The sequence below is a fragment of the Meriones unguiculatus genome, chromosome 10, assembly GCF_030254825.1.
Source record: "Meriones unguiculatus strain TT.TT164.6M chromosome 10, Bangor_MerUng_6.1, whole genome shotgun sequence".
NCBI lineage: Eukaryota > Metazoa > Chordata > Mammalia > Rodentia > Muridae > Meriones > Meriones unguiculatus.
In genome coordinates, this window is record NC_083358.1 from 38434708 (window position 1) to 38457041 (window position 22334).

Below are 22334 nucleotides of genomic sequence, written 5' to 3' on the forward strand. Positions count from 1 at the left end.
GCTGGACATAAAATTTGAATAATCCACCTTCTCTTATACTGGGCTCTGGAGATGTGGAATGATGGGCACCTGGACTATCAACCCAGTCTTTGAACCTTTGAAAAGGATCAACCAGCGAGGAGCTGCCTTTCAAGTTTCTAGACTCTCTTGGGGTTTTTTGTTTGTTGGTTTTTTTTTTGTTGTTGTTGTTTGTTTGTTTTTTGTCAACTTGACACAAGTAAGGGTCATCTTAGAAAAGGGTACCTCAGTTGAGGAATTGCCTTCAAAAGATTGGCCCATAGAAAAGTTTGTGGGGCATTTTCTTGATTAATTATTGACATGAGAGGGCCCAGTACCTTGTGGGCAGTGCCAACCCTAGGAGAGGCTACTGGTGAAGGTTCATCCCAATGGCCTAGAGATCCAGGACAGTAGAGGTTCCAGTACCATAGGACAACTACCAATGGCAGTAGCAGCTATAGAATATAGATAGCCTGAGCCTTTGAATATACCTGTTGGCAGAGCAGAGAAGCAGAGCTACCCAAGGTCTTTGGAACCAGAATATAGTCAGTGACTCCCAGACGTCTGGCAGTAAGTTTTTTACACTGTTGAACTTTGCTTTTGCTTTTATTTGATTGTGAATGTGCCTTGATTCTTCCTTCTTGGAATAAAAAGTATGTGGTTTTGTTTTATTTTACAGGAACCCACAGTTAAGAGACTGGATGTTTAGAGAGACTTTGGATATTTTAAAGAGACTGAACTTTTAATAAACCTTGGGCCTTTCAAAATTTGGAATTTTTTTATTGTGGTATTGATAGTAACATATGATATTGGGGATAATCAAGAAAGGAAAGGTTATGGTTTAACAGTGATATGTGTTATACAGAGATAATAAAATGTAACTGATAAGAAAAAAATAAAATTCAAAAAAAAATACAAACAGTGATATGTGTTGTTGTGTGTATGTGTTTGTGGTATGTGTGTGTTTAGCAAGGAGTCAGTTGTGCTGGTTATGATTTTTTGGCTTTTTTTGTTTGTTTGTTTTATTTGTCAACTGAACATAAGCTAAGGTCATCTTGAAAAACAGAACTTCAGTTGAGAAAACATCTCTGTATGATTTGGTTATAGACAAGTCTTCAGGACATTTTCTTCATTAATGGTTGATGTGAGAGGACTTAGCTTAATGTAGCCAGAGTTACCTGGGTTCTATATGAAAACAGGCTGAGAAAACCATAGGGAACATGTTAATAAGGAATGTTTCTCCATGGTCTCTCTTTCAATTTCTGCCTGTTACCGAGGAGTGTAGCAGAAATAAACTCTTTCCTCCCTAAATTGCTTTAGGTCATGGTCTTTATCACATCAATAGAACGCAAACTAGAACAAAGGCATACAAAGGTAAGGACATATTTTATACCACTGTGCACTTGTGCAATTTGTATGGTATGAAAATGGCACCCTCAATGGCAAATCTATTCTTTCTGGCTTCTCCATTTGATAGGGCTTCAGAACCTAACACTATTTTTTTTCCTGTAAATTAGAATTTTCAAAGGTGCTTTTTGCATTGTCCCATTTAAGAGAATTTTGTGAATAATTTTCCATGTGGATAGGGGGTTCTATCTAATAAAACAACTTAGTCCATTATTCAAAAAATATTTAATTCAGAACTTGAAACATTTCAAGCAGAATCTGGATGAAATTTATTATTTAATTAAAAAAAACTAATAAACCTATCACTACTATAAATGAGCTCACAAGAGGGGCATTGAAGGTCCCTTAAAAGACCAAACTATTTTCAAGCCATTTAGAGACACCCTGTCATTAGGTTGGTGTGCTAATTACAAATCATTCTAATTGATTCAATAGTCTCCTAAGACTTTCATAATGTACTAAGCAGACACTTTATTAGCCAGACTCAGTTACTATAGGTTCTTAAAGGGAAACAAAAACTTAAGTAGCTGTCCCAAAGATGATACTAAGTTAGAATTCTCACAAGTGGAGAAGGATCTTGTCTAAGTCCCCTTCTGGGTGAGTGTTCATTTCAATATTTTGGCTTCTTAATTTAGTGAGTGTTAATATGAGACAGAGAAGAGAAAATAGTCTCGATTTCTTTCTCTACATTCATTTTGTCTCTATTTGTAGAAAACATCCATAGTTCAGTCCTAACCAGGATCAGTTTCCCTTTTGGTTGTTACAATCCTAATCTCCCCTCTCTTTGGGTACCACTATGTCCTTACTGCCTGTCCACTCTGCTGAATACAAGACAGGTAGTCAGCATGCTATACAATGATGGATGGAGAGGAGAGGGAGAGTGCACATATCTCAAAATAAGCCAATAAGAGAATGTGATAGGTGAACACGAGTGTTGTCCATCTGGTAGTATGTACGTTGGGAGTTATGATATGGGAGAGGGAACCTGACTGTACTGTTGTACTTTCTGTGCTGTACAGTCAGCACAGAAAGTGATGCTAAGGAGGAAGGATTTCCAGTGCTATCACCCAAAGCTGTGGATTACATCAGACCTGAAGTCATTTACATATCTGGGGTTCCACTCCTATTGGTCACGATAGACTTCTTTTTAAATATTTTTTTCTTGGCCATCTTACATTATATTTTTTTTGAAAAAAAAAATTAAATTTCTATTCACTTAAGGAATCATTTCTTCAATATTAAAAAATGGTTATCAATGTAGAAATGTGTGTGCCTATGTGTGCTGTTGTTGTTTGGAGGTCAGGGCTTGCTATATTTCCCTGTCTGCTCTTAAACTTGTGGGCTCCAGTGATGACCTCCAGAGTGCTATGATCACACACAGATGATCCAGCCTCACTACCTGCAAATTTTTAGGCCAATATTCCATTTATCTCAGAACTAAAGATAGTATATACAACATTCTGATCTAAAAAAAATTATTAGGAAAAACATTTCAAATTTCTGTATTGTCGATCCATTTAACATTTGCTCTGACCCTCTGTCTACTGCTCTCTCAATCCCTGGAGCTGCTTTTCAATCAAGAATTAATCCTTGATTGCTGGCACACAGGACTCTCAGTGAATGGGTAGTCTGACCTAAAGCCACAAAGTTGTACCAAGAACCATCTCAAAGCCAAGAAAATACAGAACCTGAACCAACCTCTGGCTTGGTTCAGAGACAGGTAACAGGATAATTCAATAATACACATCATATAATTCAATGCAAATAAATACTTCCTCTTCTCCTTCCCCAAATGAACTTGAACTCACAGTAAGTGATGTGAACAGACAGCAGCCTTCAGAGCCTGCAGCAGACATCTACAGCCACAGCCTGTACAAGGAAACCTAATCTTGTCCTGAATCTAAAATTATGGTCATGTTCCATTTCTGGATGTCAGTTCTTCCATTTGTAAGGTGTGGAGAAGGGCTACACCTTCAGATCATCATAAAGAGACAAGGGTTTCTCTCTTTCCACACTCACCACGGGCACATCAAAATTCAACCCCATAATTCAAACCGAGTCTGTCTTCTAGAGTGTTCCCGAGGAGCCACATTTGCAAACATTTTTACAAGTCTGGCAAGCAAGTGTGAGGATGCTGGCTTTAGCGGAATCAAAGATGAACACTTGCATTAAATCAGCATGTAAAAAATAGCTCATACCTATTAGTGATGAAAGTCCCTGGGTCATACCCAATTCAGCCGCCAGGAAAAGGCCAGGAAAAGCACCACTGACAGCTCCGAGCCTGTGCTGAGAACCAACCACAGTCCTCCAGAACAGCCTGTTCCTGTTAGCCAGTTTGACATATTCTCTGGATCTCCTCACAAAGCCTGGCTTGGTCATGCTGATCACGTGTATGGTTGCTTTTCTTCAAACACAGACTAGACTTCGGTTCCCATAGGGAGGAAGGATCAGAGAATTGACTTCATGCTGCCATTGTGTTGGCTAAATTGTGGGACCATGTTTTGGTTGCCTTAGGCCTCAAGAGACTCAGACCCTATTCAACTAGTGAGAAATACTAGCACAGAGAGAGATCAGCATTTTCTGTGCAGAGGTAAACATCCCAGGAAAAGTTGTAGGGTACCAATGGCAGAGATTCTCTGTCATGGGATGAATCTGTGGCATGTGCAATGACCTTCTTCCTGGATTCTATCAGGAAGTTGGAAGGGAGAAACAGATGTGCCTGAGAGCCTGCGGACAAACACAGTTGTCTCTGTGTCCTTTGTATTCCCAAGTTCGACATGATGTGAACAGCAGTTTCGTGATGACTACTAGGAAATCATTCCCTCTTGCCTTCACTAGTCCAAAGGCTGGCTGGCTGTAAGCTGAAAGAAAAAAATCCAGACAGCTTTCAACTAGCTGCACATGGAACTCTAAAACATCTTACGGCAACATCGAACATGAGAGAAATCTCACATTTCTATGTTGCCTCTCGAGATTTCCCATTCAAATCCCTGTCTTCATCTTAGAACACACTCAGATTTAACAGCAGCAGGCTTATTTGGAGGCAGCCTGATTGACAAGGCTGAGTGGCAGGTTATCCTTTGACATGAACTCCTCTATACTCTGGTTGGCAAGCCCCTCAGTGACCAGCCTAGTCACCCACACACTAGCCTTTCTGAGCATCCTGCCATAATTTCTTCAGTATTATTTCACCAGGGTCATCTCGTGGGTCCACATCAACAAGCCAGCAGGGTGGGCTGAACTAGCAGGATGAGAAGCCATTGCACCAAAGTCCATGGATGACAGAGGGCATAGGGCATGCCCTGGATCAAAAATCTGCTCTCTCCTCCTCCAGAGACTTCAATAATCAGATCTCCAGCCCACAGTCTGTTCAGAGAAAACTTATCCCCCAGCTTGGTTCAGATGTTTCTGGCTTTGTGCAGCCATAAAGGAATTGGATTTAGCTGTGTTTGGCTTCCCAGTTCTCTTACTGACAGCACTATTTAATGGACAAACAGTTTGTTTTATTTATCTGACAGGGTTTCTTCACATTGTTTAAGGTTATCAGCCCTCCCCTGCAGATCATATTACAGCTTGTGGTGGTTCGACCCTCAGCAGGGTTCACTCTAAATCAGATCCTTATCATTGCCTCGGTGATAAATAGAGGCCTGGGAGCCCACAGCCAGGTTATTTATTTAGTGCCTCTGTGGGTCATGTTTTATACAGCCTGGGCTTCTTGTCAGGTCTTTGAGGATCCAGCTTAGGTTGCACTCAGGAACTAAAACCCAAAGCCCCTTAAATAATGTTAACTTAACAGCTGACGTTTTTATGAAATAAGTCTGTGCAGATGCGTGGAGGAAAGGGACAGCACAGCAAGCTGGAGGTAGGTTTCAGTGTGCAAGCCTGTGTGTGGTGGGGGGCAGCAAGAGTGAGGATGAGAGCAAGCAGGTATGTGGGTGGGTGTTTGAGATGGGTTGGGAGAAAAGGAGAAACAAGACTTTGGTTTTCAGGCTTATTCCAAACCTACAAATATTCTGCTTTTCAGGTGGAGTCTTCTCCTGGAGGAATTTTTAAAAGAAAAGAAATTATGAGCGAGACGCTATGCACCTGAAGTTGGTGAACAAAGCACAGAGGGAGCAGGTAAGGTCTTGCATGGTGGGGATGATACAGGGAGAGGGAGGGGAGGTGTTCTTTCTGAGGAGTACCCAGACCGAACCATCTGCCTGGGACGGAGGCACAGAACCATCTGGCTGGGAGCCTCATGTTCATCCTGTTCTTCAAATGTAAAGTGTACGTGTCATTTGTGAATGTAGTCACCTAGTGTCCCTGCAGTGTGTATTTCTCTGTGCACACACTACATGTGTTGCTTTGTCAGGAGCCATGTTTGATGTGCAACTTTGTAAATTAGAAATTGTCTTATAGCATTTCTTCTTTTTGAATATGTCAGGAAGAAGAAGAGGAGAGGAGGTGGAGGAGGAAGAGAAGAATTTTGCAAGCATTGACTCTTGTACATCTCTTTATATGTCTAGGAACCAAGTGCTTGTATGTCATCACTGTCTTGTGAATCTAGAAACTGTGCAAGTGAAGCAACTTACCTAAAGTCACATAGAGCCCACCTGAGAGTCAAACCCAGGCAGCCTGGCTCATGGCCACGGTCCTTCTCAAAGGCTCTTGCGGCAGGCAGATGGATGCACCATGTTTGGGATGTATGGTTACCTTTCCAGGAGCCATGCTCAAAAGGGACCTGTGCTGTTCTTTGTTGAATTTCTCAGGGTCTGTCCTTGTCACTAATGCCTTTATGTTTGACTTCATGTTTGGTGCTCTCCTCTTCATGATCTGCTGTGGACTTCTGTCCATCTTTCTGCTCTGCATTCCTGACTACTCATCCGGACAGGTGTGACCCCTCACATCCTGTTCTAGTGGTCTCTCTTCTCTTTTTGTTTTCTGGTTCCTGATCCTTGGCTACCTTGACCCTCCACTGCCTGCCTCTGCAGAAAGCAGCATGGCCACTGTCTAGTGAGACAGTTGGGTTCCCAGTGGCTACGTGCTGAGAGAGTGAATAAATGACAGTGTGCCAAGACTATGTGCCTGGTTCACTGGGGCTAGCTCCTGCTGGAGACAATGTCCAGGCACATTCCCTTGAAAGGAGCAGCAGCCAGAAAAATACAGAAGGCTAAAAAGAGTTTTTCTCTGAGTCCCCAGTGGGATTGCAAAATAGTTTAAGTCCCTTCTAGTTGCAGGGTTCTACCTCTGGCATTTAAAAAGCATTGATTAAATAGATAGAGAGGAAAAATACTAGTGAAAATAAAGGTAGAAGTGAATAGAATGAAAAATGTGTACTGTAATTACATGAAAATGTTGTCTATTTAGCCAGAGACAGGGAAAGAATATTAAAACAAGCAGCATGGCATCACTTAGGGTTTTGTAATTGTATCCTTTTAAAATCCACTTCATCTGAATGAGAATGGCCACCATTAAGGAAGCAAATATCTAATATTTCATCTCATACACACAATCCAAAAATGTTTAGATCCATATTCATATGACTGTAAGTCATGAAAGGGGAAGGTGACCATTGGAAGGAGGGAGGGAGAACAAAATAAGATATTAGGAGGTTCATGTGATTAAAACATGTAGGAAGGTTTCCTGGTAACATTTGTTATTTTGTGATATTAAGCATACTCACAGAAAGAGGACTGTACCTGTCAGGGTGTATTGCTGTGCATGTGTGGATGCACTTGTGAAGAATAGCAATATAGAAACAGAGATTGGACCAAAACCCAAGAGAACATTGAGTTTTTGACAGAAACCCTGACCTGTTCTTCAAAAGCAGGGTGATCTCTGACTAACTTGTCCAAGCAATTGCCCAAGTCCTGACCTAAGAATGGCAACACCAGCGTGATCCACTTGCTATAACTGGACAAGTATTGCCCTTTGGGCTTAAGGTAAGCACCTCGTGATGGTGTATGAAAGGCATTTGGCATTTGGCAGCAGCTGAGTCAATATTGCAACATGTTATTAGAATGATTGTGATAGAAGAAAGACAAACCCATTTTAAGAACAAAAAACAAGCCTATTACAGTCAATGTAGTGATGTGAATCATACAGTGAAGTCATATCCCATAAGCACTTTTAGTGTGTGGCATGTGATGTTGTTAAGTACTTGGCACAATCCCCCACACCGATCAGAAGTGTGCTCAACAATATTTGATAGCAGATTGATCTTATGAATAAGCACTTGGGAATGTGACTTAGTTTAATATTTAATTATGCTTGTTGATAATCAACTTATACGTTGTTCCTTAAAAGTAGTAAAAGGTGGAGAATTATTTTACCAGAGGCAGATCTTGAGATGCAAACAAGGTGTGAGCCTCTTTGATTTGAGCAGCACTCTCAGGAAATGCCCATAGGGAAGAGGGGTACCTTGTTTTCACATGAACAGCTGTACTCAATGTTCAAATAGAAAAATTGTGTTCCTAGTTGGTTCATGTAAGAAGCAAAGGAACCAGAGCATGAACTAGCTTGTGCCCATCACTAGCTGAGTACTGGTCCTACCGATGTTGGCTGCTTAGTGGTTACTGTCTGCTCTAGCCTCCAGGTTGCCCCTGTCACCAGGATACTAACAGCAAGAACCCCTTAGCAGGAGTGGTCTCTGTCATGGTGACACCAGTGGAGAACCAACAAACTTAAAAAGTAGTTAGTCTTGTTTTCTCTACTGTAAATATCTGTGTTGCTGTCTAACATGGAACCTCACCATGGAATTCCACCATCTCTCTCTGTCAACTCAAAGCCATCCTCTGTAGTAAAGCCTGCTCCATAGTAAATAATCAACAGTCCTTGAGTAAGCAGTCTTTCATTCAGGGGTCAGTTAATTTCATTGTCTTCAAGAAACACTCTTCATTCTTCCTTAATGGTCCCAGCGCATTTTGGACTACAACTGGACTCCAACATCTTCATCTCTTCTTGCTAAAAGAAGGGTCTCCATGATCTTTACCTTCACTTGGCTCAGCAGTAAAACTTTAGCTAACACAAATGTCTAAGCTTTTAGCAGTTTTTTATTTTTATTTTTATTTTTTTTTTACATCAGAAATGGATAGTTCCCTTTTTTTTTTTTTTCTCTAGATAAGATTTCTCTGTTTAGCCTTTAGTGTTGGCTGTCCTGGACTCACTTTGTAGACCAGGCTGGCCTCGAACTCATAGAGATCTGCCGGCCTCTGCCTCCCCGAGTGCTGGATTACAGATGTGCACCACTGTACCCGGATTAGTCTAATTTTCATGTGTGGCAACGGGAAACCCTTTGCTCTGGTGTTCATGCATCCGAGCCATGCTATCCAAATTCACCTTCAACAGCAGCACAGTCAACTGTGATTTCTGTGGCTTCTCTGCTTATGTATTTCAGTTCTAGCCTTAGGTTGGGAAGTGGGCTCTTATCTCTTGTACCTTTCTCAAAATCTTACCAACACCATGCAGAGATATCAGGTTTACAGATCAATATTAATAGAAGCACTTTCACAATCCATGGCGTTGGTGCTCTCATGGGTACTAACCCTACTGAAGTTGACCTCAGAATAACCTACAAACAGATAAAGACACAAACTACCAAGAGGGAAGAGCAACATGTGCCACAAATGGAAGATTTTACTCTCTTGGAATTAAAGACGTCCTTGCCCATTTCAGCTCTGGACGCTGGGAAGACTAACACCACAGCACTGGAGGACTCTTCTCACTGCATCATCCCACAGTAGAACTTGTGATCTGCCTAAGCACTGGGGTGACAGGCACACTCCAACAATCCTTACTGGGGCTCACCTTTCAGCACTGTTAACAATGGCAGTTACATTTCAACAGGGATTTTGAAGGGGATGAATAATCAATCCATAGCAAAAGAGAAAGGAAGAGTAGAAATATCACATTTGCACTCCATCAATCTGAAGATTCTCTTGCCTTGTACTCCCAGCCATTCCTCCTAATAAAGGAAAAAGATACTCAAACAGCAGGTCCTTCACACACCCCAGCCCTGCTCAGCCCTATGCAATGCCTTCTAACTGCCATTAGAATGAACATAAACACCCTAAACCTATGGACTCTACCTACCTTCCAGGCACATCTAAGAATGCCTGTCCACTGCATCTCCCCAGCAGTCCTTTCAGATTCCGGAGTGCAGTTTGCTCCACCCCGACACAAGACCTGTGGCCACCGGGCACTGTTCAGAAGCACAGAGTTGCCTCATACCTGTTCCCCAGAACCCACATGCACCACCTCTTTTCTTAGAAAGAGATTCTCAAGCTGCCTGCTGAGACCAAGTCTCCTACATTCACCAGAACTTTCCTAGACTAAATGTTCACCTTTGTAGAATAACTTGTTCAGCTTTGAAGCACTTCATTAGAATGTTAGGCCTACCGAGCCAGAACCCACAATGTTTAAACCTCTCTCGTCTTAGCACAGGCATTGAGCAAATGTCTCTTGAATGCATTACATGAATCAAAGGAATCACATGATTCAAACCCTGGAGGACTGAGTCATTGAGTCCCTCTGCAACCATGTGCCTTCTTTAAGGAGTCACCATGGAAAACACCACAGATGCTCCTGAAGGGACCAGGCCTTGGCCCTTTTTTCATGCCCTATTTGAATGTCTGTAGCTCAGAATAAATGGACAGCCTGTGTCTGTGGAGGTTTTGTTTCTCTTCAATCTCGAGTCCTGTGTAATAGCACAAAAAAGATACACAAATGCCACCCCTCCTCCCAGACTTTCATGTAACAGAGAAGCGACTGTACGTAGAAAGCCAGCTGGACAAACTGAGAGCGTTAACATCTCTGAGCATATAGAAAATTGGATTAACTTGCTTGTGCTTGTGAAGACGTTAATATTGTTCTGTCACAGAGATGCTGAAACCCCCAATAAATCTCCATTTACAGGCAAATTTGTAGACGCTAAGTGTAGTCATAATAATGGTGTTATAATTCTTATGGAGCATGCTCAGAGTGGTGGAATATTTATAGCATCCTGTTCAATGTCACACATTTGGGGACACAAATTACAAACTCTTAGAGTTTGGGAGAAAGTTTATAAAAAGAGCGACAATAGAAATAAAATCTAATTTGGGGGAATTATGGTGAGAAATTACTCAACCAAATTAGAAATCATTTTTATTCACTTCACAGATGGTGTCTGGATAGAATAAAGAGAAAAGATAAATAGCTTTCTTGTAAATGCAGCTAGTGGACTATCAGGTACATAGCCATTTCCAGTTTCTCCAGAGTTAGATTGGAATGAGAGGTGTCATTAAAAAAAAAATCTCACTGACCCTCAGCTATAAACTTCACTTCTCACCTGAGCATCTGAGGTTCACTAGGGCTTCAGGTGTGCTTCACATGTCTGTGGTCAGCAGATCCCCACAGCACATCTTTTTCATGGCAGTAAGCCAAAGTCACAGGACAAACCCAAACACATCAGCACTTTTCAAACTTGCACCCTGACCCACCACCCTACGATGTCCAGGAGGCCAAAGTAAATGATATTATCAAGCCTAAGGTCAAGGGACAGGAAGTGTACTCTGCCATGATGGGGACAAAGCAAAGCTGTAGATCTAACAGTTCATGAAGAGGTGTCTAAGTCCGTCCTGGAGCTTTTACAAAATAACATCAGGCCTGCTTGCCTGTGTACAACAGAAACCCATTTCCCACAGTTGTGGGGGCTACCAAGTTCAAGGCAGATTCACTGTCCACTTTCTGGCCCACTTACAGTTCCCTCTCCATGTACACACTCGGTAAACGAGACAAGGGCAGTCCTCAGGTACTTTAATAGACGCAAACCTTTCATTCAGGAAAGCTCTGTCCCTGTGATCTCTTCTCCAGGTATCTCAATTCCTGAAGCCATCAACTTGGGAACAGAGTTTCAACACAGGCATTTTGAGTAGACACAAACATTTAGACCATTTCATGGAGCATAATCGTCCAATCAAAAAGTAAGTGTTCAAGTAGTGATACACAGTTGTATTTTATTTTGTTGGTGTTTTCTATAGTCACAAAACATGAGGTGGGGTGGGAATTACAGCCGTTTTGTCTATCCATTTCTGGTAAAAATGGCCGTTTTTCTTTGGGGAACTTCTTTTGCGTCTGTATAATGCAAGCAAGGCCCACCTTAGTTATGTTTTCAGGGGAAACAAACAAACAAACAAACACCTTAAGTCTGGAACCAATCAAAGCTAGCCATCCTTTTGTCCATTCCGATTAGCTCAGATGTGATCACGTGACCTTGCACCAGCCAATGAGAGCTAAAGCCTGACACTTTCCCTGTAACTGCACAGGCACCGTGCACAACAGTTTGGTGACTTCTCCAGGGTACAGCACCTCGCTGGAGGCCTTTCCTTTTCCTTGTTGAACCCTGATTTCGGGGGCATTTGAATCCCAACGCTCAGATAAGCATCATCTTCTAGGAGAAGATGAGTCTCCCCCATGTTGGGTCCCGCCAAACTCCATCACTGAGTGACTTCCTACAGTCTTAGCTCTGGAGCACGGAAAGCTCGGTCATCATCTCGGAAGCCTCACTATCGTCATAGCGACATAGTTAAATTATAATGTTCTAAAAAATTTTAATGCCACCATTTAAATAGAAGCCGGAAATGTTTCTTAACTGCATTAAGAAGCAAACCAAAAGATTTCAAGACAAGTAAATTAGATGCATAAGTGCTAACATTATTTGTGTTGGAAAAACAAACGTTGCATGCCGGATAATAAAAAATATGAGTAGGTTGATAAAAAGATTGGGAATTTTTCTGTAATTGACTTTCCCGCTACTCCAATTAATAGTGAATTTATTATGGGTTCTGCATAGTGCTTCAAACACCGAGTCTTCCGTCTTGAAACCTCGGGGCAGATAAACATTTTAGGTGATTAAAAAAAAAAAAAAGCACATTTAGAAAATGATTTTCTGGGAGCCTGCGGGAAGTGATCCGCGCCATTCTTCACAAGTTCATTATAGAAGATGAATAAATGTCGAATTAACTTTGCTTCCTCTCATAAATGGCGGAAATGGAGACAACAAATGCAAACAGCGAGGCGTGACTTGATCTCCCTCAGCCCTGATGGGGAGGCTTATGGCTTTCGTCACAGGCAAAGGAGGCTCCCAGTAAAACTGTGGTAGTAGCTGGAGTCATATCCACACTGAGGCTTCTGTTGTGCGAAGGGCAGAGATGAGAGAAAGGGGGAAAAGAACGGCAGCGAGGTCTCTCTCCACTTGCCCCCCCCCACCCCCATGACTTCCTAATTCTATGCCATCCCGGCTCACCTTGGAAAATCTGAGTCTGTAAAAGTCAGGACCATTGAACCGCCAGCTAGATCCACACTCCAACTGCTCAGCCTGCCACCTCCCATTGCCTTTGACTGTCGCCACATCCCTGTCCTTCCATCTCTGTGCAGTAAGCAGCCCCCCTGCCAGAAGCTGAAAACTGAAGAGTGATTCGTGCTTGGAACCCAACCCTTCTAGCCTGATGTACTGCAAGTCATTCTGCTCCAAAAGAAACTGACCTTCTCTTGAGCCCACCCAGGAGGGCCGGGTTGTGCCACAGGAGGTGAAAGGAAGCAGGTGGGAAAAATGAAGCTACTTAGGGCCCTGCTTCACCCAAGCACAGCCTCCTCACTTCTGCAAAGTAAGTCACAAGACTTCAAGTCACACAGCAAGGGATACACAGAGGGAAAGGGAAAGAATTGGAGGTTTAATTCAATTTTCATGTCTGCTTCCAAATGCAACCCTGCACTTAAGCATTTGTTTATTCATCATATACTATGCAACAAATAAATCAGTAAATATCTACAAAGAACAAAGTATGTGTGGGGCTCAAGTTATGTAGAGGTGGAAGACACATGAGGAGGTCTCTGTCACATGACAATAATGAACTGGTTAAACAAAAAGACAATTGAGTACTACTATAGCCACCATAAAGTACATTAATTAATTTGGGATGATGAAGGGGAAGGGGCAAATTTGGAGAGAGAAGGATTAGGGAAGCCCATCCCTCATTCAGTATGTATATGTTACTCACATAAACAACCAGGCCTTGGGAGTGCTAAAGTACACTGGCTATTAGATGCTTGGTCAAGCAGGAGGCCAGCGGGACAGTGGAAAAAGGTGTCTAGCCTCAGACAGAAGATCCCAGGTGTTAGTTCTGGCATGTATTGATTAAGCCTAAAGAAGAAAAATTATTAGAAGTCCTCTTCATTATCTGGTGCCTCATAACTGCAATGTGTTTCCCAGCTTTTTGTGTGAGTTCAGCCTGGAGGAGTATCTTGGCAATAGACTGGGACTAACTGAGACAACAAGACACCTGTTTCGATGTCACTGAAGTACAGAACAGAAGGGTGTTCTCCAAGTACGTTAGCTAAATGTGGCTTGTCCCCATCAACTGATCCTTTCACCCTGTAATAATATTGCAGTGGGACCTTACGGGAGATAATTAGGTCCTGGCAACAACATCTCCAGGAGGAATTAATGGAGGTTTTCAGGATGGGTTAATTTCTCCAAAATACAAGTATTTTTTTGTGGGGGAGGGAATAAAAGAGCCTGTTTTCTGTATGAAGTGCTCTCTCTCTCTCTCTCTCTCTCTCTCTCTCTCTCTCTCTCTCCACTGCCATACAACACCATTTACCCTGTTTTTTTTTGCAACAAGAAGCCTTTGTTAGATGCAAGCAGTATGCTGTTTGCATTCTCCAGCCACCATAATCTTGAGACAGATTAACCACTTTATATATTAGTAAATATCAGGTATTCTATTATTGTACAAAAATGGATCAAGACCCAGGAGGATCAAATTTATTGTTCAGGAGAAAAGGAAAGTAAGAAAATGAAGCATGGAAGGTAGATAGTAGCTAGCAGGTAGCCAAGACATCTAAAACTGATGTGCTAAACACATGAGGGTTATCACTAGCTACCCTCCCACGCATGCATCATGAGAGGACAAGACAGTGTGAAGACAAGATACAAGAACATTTGCTGGCTAGACTTATCAACACATAATATCATATTTTACAGGATATTAAAACTCTAACATGGTAACTTAAGTTTCTTTCTGCTACGGCCAGAGAAAAATGTATGGCAGAGCTGACGTTCGGGGGGGGGATTGTAGGTAAAATAAAACCGACACTAGAGTTGCATGGACTACCATCACCCACTCCCTGTCTCCTATGACCCCTCTATCTGTCCCCCCATTCTCTCTCCACGTCACTTTGTCTCTTATGGTCTCAAGCATCCATCCCAGGAGCACCATGTGTTAGTAACCTATGGCTGAGCTGCAGTGCCAGCCCAATAGAATATAGATAGGATAGAATGTATATTAGGATACGGTAGAATTTAATATAGATAGAAATGCAGGTCTTCGGAAGTAGATGATCAGAAGACTAAAAGCATGAACTCAAAATAGCCTGGTCCTGAACCATAGCCCAGAGCCTCTGTCTTCTGGATAGTGAAGTTTCTCTCCACTGAGGATATTAAATGAGGAATGAAGACAAATGATGTTTGAAGCTGACTATAAATTCTTTTTCCATTTGTTTTAAAATTAGAGAGTTTTCTTTTTTCTGTGTGTGGCTTTCTTATTTCATTTATAATATTTTCAAATGATAGTTTTCTTTTTTCTTTGACCTCTAAGATGAATAGACAGAATTCAACTGACATTGGCTTTTACTAAGACAAATTCTAGATTTATTGACCTGAGAAATAAATATTAATAGAGGTTAAATTGGGGTCAATTTTTACTCCAAGAGATGATAAATCTTGATTTATTGCTCATGGTTGGCTAGTCAATATGTTTCTCATGCCATGCAGGTACCACTGAGCAAATGAATAGCTTCTTAGATGGACCCAAAGAAACAATGTCTCCCCCATGAGAACTCCCCCTATGAGAGGTAGCCAGCAGACAAATCTCCTTTACCAGCTCACTGTTGCTGGCTATAGCCACATCAAAGCATGTGTCTCAGAAACTCTCTCTCTCTCTCTCTGTCTCTCTCTCTCTCACACACACACACACAGAGAGAGAGAGAGAGAGAGAGAGAACACACACATGCCTCATTCTTTTCAGATCACACACAACAGTAAAAGAAAGGTCTAGAAGGTATGTAGAGAACGCCAGGACTTTACTTAGGGAGTTCTGAATGCCTCTTCCATGACTCCCTGACAACAATTGTCCCCTGTTTCGGCTTCACTGTTAAAAACAATGCTGACCAATCACCCCTTGGACATATTTGGACTCCTAGGATTTCCTCCTTCCTCATGCTTACGCAGGCACCGATTTTACAAGCTTCTTTATATGTGAACACATTTGATACTGAAAATTGCCCTAAGGGTAGACCTATTGTTCTACAGTATAGCCATGAGATAAGGAAACCAGGCTACAAATAGGTCAAAGGTCACACAGCAGAGATGAGAGCCCTGAGTGAGGTTGCACACCTGCTTTGGCCCCAACCTCTCCCCACAGTCCATCACACAGACCTGGCACTGAGGCCACAGCAGTGACTGGGGAATTTGGGGAACATGGGTTTGCCCTTGCACATTTGCCTTTTACATGCTCAGAGAAGGAATGAGAGGTGTTTGTGCAACACTCATTATGTGTTACTCATGGATGGGAATTCAGGCTCTTTCCTCTGCCTCTTGATCCCTTGAGCTTTTTCTACACTTTCCACCAGTGTGTGTGTGTGTGTGTGTGTGTGTGTGTGTGTGTGTGTGTGTGAGTGTATAGTCCAGGGACATGCAAATAGTCTAAAATGAGTTAGGATGGAGTGTGTTATAAGGCACTGCAGTATAAATTTTTAAGATTTTATTTTATATTTTAAATTTCCTGCTTATTTTAAAAATACATACATTTGTTTTATGTGTATGTGTCTCTGTGCCCAACTGTGTGTCTATGAACCATATGCATGCAGGAACCAGCAAAGGTCAGAAGAGGGCAGGAATACCCCAGATCATAGGGCCCCAGATGTTTGTGAGCTGCCATGTGGATGCTGGGAACCAAGCCTGGGTCCTCTGCAGGAGCAGGAATAGCTCTTTTCTTTTTTCCTTTAATTTATTTTTTACAATTTATTCACTTTACATCCTTATTGTAACCCCCTCCCTCGTCTCTTCCTGGCCCATCCTCCTCTCACTCTTCCCCCCCCCCCATTCCTCTCCCCTAGTCCACAGAAAGGAGGAGCTCTCCTCTCCTACCATCTGACCCTATCAAGTCTCATTAGGACTGTCTGCATCTTCTTCCTCTGAAGCTTGGCTAGGCTGCCCTGACAGGGGGAATTGATCAAAAAAAAAGCAACAGAGTCCATGTCAGAGACAGCCCCAGCTCCCCTTACTAGGGAACCTACATGGAGGCTGAACTGATTACCGGCTACATCTGAGCAGAGAGTCTAGGTCCTCTTTATGCATGGTCCTCAGTTGGTGCAGTCTCTGCAGGTCCTCCTGGGCCCAGAGATTAGTTGGCTTTGTTGGTCTCCTTATGGAGCTCCTGTCCCCTCTGATTCCTTTTATCTTCTTACTCTTCCATACTACTCCCAGCGTCTGCCCAAGGTTTGGCTGTGAGTCTCAGCATCTGCTCTGATCCTCTGCTGGGGATCTTTCAGAGGACAGTTATTTTAAGGATTTATTTCTGTTCATGCCAGTGCCCACTGAGGTTGTTAGATTATCTGGAACTGGAATCCCAGCGCTGTTTGTAAGCCACCTGATATGGGTGCAGTCAACCAAACTTGGGTCCTTCCAGCCGCTGAGTAGATGAATCTCATCAACTTCAAGACTGTGAATGTGTGTGTGTGTGTGTGTGTGTGTGTGTGTGTCCACATGTATGTAAGCAGGCTTGTATGTACATGGGGTGCCTTCAGAAGACGGAAGCAGATGGTGGTTCCCAGGGAATGGAGTTATAAGCAGCTGTGAGCTACCATATGTGGGTGCTGGGAACTGAATCCTGTCCCTCTCTGCACCATCTTGCCAGCTGCTGCACTACAATTTAGATTGTTCTCAGGCTGAGACTAGGAGGCAAAGAGATGGAGATGGTCAAGGAACCTCAAGAAATAGTTTTTCCATTTGGAAGAAGCTGAAAAGTCAGAGTAGGAAGAGTTCAGGGTTGTCAATGATTTGTATCTCTGAGTAAATTAGGAATATAATCAGCTGTTAATAATAGAAAACCTGACCCAACATTACCTTAGACAGAGGCTCGTTTGTCTGATTATGTATCAGAATACTTATTTTTTTGCTTTTCATAATGAGAGGTCAGGGAGTCAGAGAGAGGCCTCAGTGGTACAGACTACATGCTGCTCTCACAGAGGACAGGAGTTCAGTTCCCAGCACCCATGACAGGCAGCTCACAGCCACCTGGAACTCCAGTTCCACCTGGAACTCTGGTCTCAATGGATACCTGCTCTCACATATACAACCCCTCCTACCCCCACACACATGCACGCACATGCACCTAAAAGTCTTTTTTTCATTTTTTTAATGAAAGAAAGTGTCAGGGGCAGGCAATAGCTTAGGCTACTTTGAGGACTTACAACACTGTGGGAGGAATTCTCAGCACAGTCACTTTTCCAGTCATCTGGCACTCCTGCAGCATGACTGCCACGTGCTATCTGCTCCCAGTATGCCCCACCCACAAACACAACATTTGGTATGGACAGATTTTGTTGGGGTTTGCCGTTTTGATGGACAGATAGTCACGTCTTATTGTGTCTTTCACACGTGTTTCTCCTATAGCAAATATGACTATTGGTTCTTTATAGCCTCACTAGTGAGGAGGCTTGACCTATTCAAACACGCAAATAGAATTCAGGATGGTTATCCATTTTCTGTTCTATTGGGCTGGTTTATTTCTTACTCAGACAGAGAAACTGGTTATTCTAGACAGAATTCCTTTGCTGAATAGAATCTTGCTTTGCCATCTATACTACAAAGAGAAAGGATATAGAGAGATGTGTAATATATGTGTGTGTGTGTGTGTACATATGTTCATATGTGTGCAATTATACACTTGTCCAAACATATTGTATCATTTTACTCAGGAGATAGCAAACTATGTGCATACTGAATAAACATCTAACTTTTCAATCAGCCGAGGCATAAAATAATCTCTGGGCTATTAATTTCATTCTCAATACTTAGAATTTGTGATCCATTCAAGAGGAATTAATTTAACAAATGGAGTTTACTTTATTATGAATTTTGCTATGAAAAGTATTGTAAAATCTGTTCCCACCTTGTCTTTGCAATAATGGTTACTACATCCCAATGCAGCTCTGTTGTGCAAGGGGTCTGATGGTCTGCTGACCAGAACTTCCATTACACTAACATTATTCTGTCCATAAAGAGCTCGGTGATGCAAGGCAGAGATTTCCTTTTCTGTCTCTGGAAATCTGAGGCTCTGACATCAAATGTAGTTAAACTCAAGATCTTGTTGTGACTGCTTCACCATTTAGCTAGGCTTTGTGAGTGCGAGTGGAGCCATGCCCTTGCCTCAGCCATTGCAGGGCTGGCCATGCTACAAGATGGCTAGCTATGGTTTGAATGGGCATACTGGTGCCCAGGAACAAGAATTTTGGTTTTAAAAAAACATAGAAATGTTATGTGAATTGTTTTTTTCTTAATATCAGGTATGGGGTGTGGGGCTGCTTCAGATTGTCCACAGCAGCTAACTATAAGCTGTCTTGTGCTCTGGCAGGGACATGATTTGGCCGGCTGTGAATAGTTTATGTTTTGGAATTCTGGGGACTCTTCAGAGAGTATACAAATGTTAGAGCACCAAGAGAGGCCATGGCTGCTGCTGCCCCTGCTGCCCCTGCCGCCCCTGCTGGTTGCTGCTGTTGCTGTTTGCTGTTCACTAGGTAGAGATATCCTGAAAACTGACTGTGAGGATCAAACTTGCTGCAAGGAACTCAACATCCCTCATCAGCAGGAAGTAGTCTAATGATATCAAGACCCTTTTTTCCCTGTAGCCTTCTTTCTGCCCTACCTAGTATTGGGGGTTGGAAAGGATAAGGGTGGCATAGTGAGATAGGAAGATAAACCCCATAAAGTAGCCTGAAGTCCAGCTACAGCACCCAGTGTGTTTGCTCAGGGATGGGATCTCATCCCTGTCCTGTGGACTGGATATTTGAAGCTGAAGAAATTCTGTACCATGTAGAATGAGAGCAATGCAGCCTTACTTCTTACAGCTGGCCAGGCTGTCTAAGAAAATCTCACAGTATGTTCAGGGCAGTTTCCGTACATGTATTCTATAATTTTTTTAAATAAATAATTTGTTAAAAGAGTACCTGAGGAACTGGAGAGATAGCAAAGTGGTTAAGATCACTGGTTGTTCATCCAGAGGTCCTAAATTTAATTCCCAGCAGCCACATGGTGGCTCACAACCATCTATAAAGGGATCTGATGCCCTCTTCTGTCATGCAGGCATATGTGCAAACACAACATTCATATACGTAAATAAGTAAATCTTTTGTAAAAGAGTGCACATGTGAGCTCTCACATCACTGAACTATTAATTGACAGCTACTTAGTAGCCGTCAGCCAGATGCTCAGAACTGTGCTGGACAAGGGAGCAGGACATGAGGATAGAACACCTAAGGGAATGAACAGTTCCTATGTGGCCAGAAGTGTTGAAGGACAAGTGGGCCAACTGGGACCCAGATCCCAATTTCTCTGTGTTGGAATTTTCAACACAGAGAAAATTCCAGCAAAGTAACAGGGGAAATGTGAACTCAACCCAGGTCTCAAGCCTCAGAGCTGAGACAAAAGACTGGCAAACTCACCATGAGCAAACCCGTAAGTGTGGTCGCTTATAAGAGATGGAAATGTACCGTCAAAGGAAAGCTTTGGTAAGCAGCCCACTGCTCTGTCTCCTACCCAAGGCCACTGAGGAGCCAATGACTCTCCCACTGCTGCTCTGCTCTTCCTTGGGACAAAGCTGCTGCCAAAGGGCCCATGGAGGTCAGCTGAAAATGAGCCAGAGCCTCCGAATATGCAACAGAGCACACGGCTCCTTAATTTCAGGAAAGAAGGCTTGCTCTCCCAAAGAACCAAACAACTTTCCAATGAATTTAAATGATTTTAATTACATTGATTTAGTTTGTGTGTATATGTGTGTGGGCATGTAAGTACCACAGCGCACATGAGGAGATCAAAGGACAGTTTGCAGGAGTCACTTTTCCCCTTCCACCTTGTTAGTCCCAAGGATGGAACTCAGGTTATCAGGCATGGCAGCAAGCACCTTAACCCTCTCAGCCATCTTACCTTTCAACTCTGTCATTATACTGCCCACACAACTCCATTGATGTAATTTCCCTGCTGGTTGCATTACTGTGCTTCATCTCATACTTGGATTTTTAACATTAAGCAAAGTGAAGAATACAAGGTAAAATTCATAGACCTCAACACAGGACAACAGGCCACTCTACCTGAGTCTAACACACTCTCCCTATAAGGATTCTCAATGGTGTTGCAATGATGACAGCATGGTTTCTAGTTTACAAAGGAAGAAATCAGAGCTCAAAAATGATTACTGTGCCCATCACAGCAAGGTTCCATGCAGACTTCCGTCAGATCAGCAGTGCTTTGGCCGGGCGTGCGCCACCCTTTCTCTTTAGTCTGCGCTTTGGAGTTGAGGTCCATAACTGAGTCAGGAAAATTTCTAGGGAATTTCCTGTCTCCAGCCACCAACTCAAGGAAGCAATCCACTCATTCCTCAGGGATATTTTCAGTTTAATGGTCCAGATTCAGTGTCTCCAGCCCTGTCTCCTGCCTCCAATCTCCAGGATGAGCTAAGCAGTTCTCAACACCAAGGTCCACAAACTTACCAAGCTTCACTGGGCTCCGGCTTTCTGAAGATCAGTTAGTTCCCACAAAGCCCTTGAGTCCCCAGATGTTTGTGGAGCTCAGATCTATACCTAGTGTGAAGACAAAGGAAACCGGGTGACTCGAATATTCTCACACTGAACTCTAAATACCCTAACACTGAAGCTTTCTGAACAAGTATCAGTCTCATGTGTGCTGAGCCCAGAAGCACATGCACCGTACAACAAAGACACCTAACTGCTAGGCCATCTCTCAGGCCCCGGCTGCCAGTGTTGGAAGTCCCAGTGAAGAGATAACAGGATCAGCTACTACCTAATTCTCTAGATAACAGCAGACTTTTCTGCACTTACATTATAAGTAGTTACGTTTTCTTTCTTTTTTACTTTTTATTTTTTTTGAAATAAGAAGCTTGACAATAAATAAGAATATTACTCATCAAAATTAACCACATTCAAAGTCTATAAAACTTAGTCAACTTATATGCAGTTTTAAAAATTGAGCCATATTGGGGCTGAAGAAATAGCTCAAAGTTGAGTTCACACTGCTCTTGCAAGAAGACGAGTTCAGCACCCAGGATGCAGGACAGGAGGCTCACAACTGCCTGTGATTCCAGCTCCAGAGAAACCAATGCCTCTGACCTTTGAGTCATACATACATACACACAACACACACACATACACACACACACACACACATGCACACACACGCACACATACACACACACGCACACATACACACACATACACAGGCACACAGAGAGACAGAGACAGAGAGAGAAATTCTCCCTTAGTTTTTAAAAAGGGAAATTTGCTTTAAAATTTTGAGCCATATATAGCACCTGCCCTATATTCTTTGCTGTCTTAGAGGATTGCTTACAGAATTCCAGAGGTCCTTAAAGTGTTTGTTCTCGAGCTATGCACTATAAGACGCCATTTGGCCTAGGAGCTATAGCTTCCCGGCTCCTGTTTTAGAATATGCTGCCTTCATTTGCCATGTTCTTTGTTATTGATTAGGGTAATGCACTCTAAAAGTTACAGCTAACTCGGAGGTGGTTTGGTATGGAAGGAATGAAAATGACTTTGGCCAATAGGAAAACCAACTTAAGGCTCCACGCTGTTTATCACACTTTATCTAACCAAGCAGT

The 22334-nt window shown here is 42.6% G+C and overlaps 2 long non-coding RNA genes across 3 annotated transcripts; both read left to right on the forward strand.

Annotated features, from left to right (window-relative positions):
• The first annotated feature begins 375 nt into the window (after positions 1-375).
• Positions 376-764, forward strand: LOC132657026 (uncharacterized). The gene is made up of 2 exons (XR_009594870.1): positions 376-567; positions 677-764. It is a non-coding gene; the product is annotated as an uncharacterized LOC132657026 (long non-coding RNA).
• Positions 765-4999: 4235 nt separating this feature from the next.
• On the forward strand, positions 5000-13206 carry LOC132656845 (uncharacterized). 2 transcript variants are annotated; one of them, XR_009594608.1, is made up of 5 exons: positions 5000-5266; positions 5429-5523; positions 5831-7328; positions 11239-11348; positions 12802-13206. It is a non-coding gene; the product is annotated as an uncharacterized LOC132656845 (long non-coding RNA). The 2 variants fall into 2 exon arrangements; XR_009594607.1 differs by lacking the exons at positions 11239-11348; positions 12802-13206 and having other exon boundaries at positions 5010-5266; positions 5831-8219.
• Positions 13207-22334: the final 9128 nt, after the last annotated feature.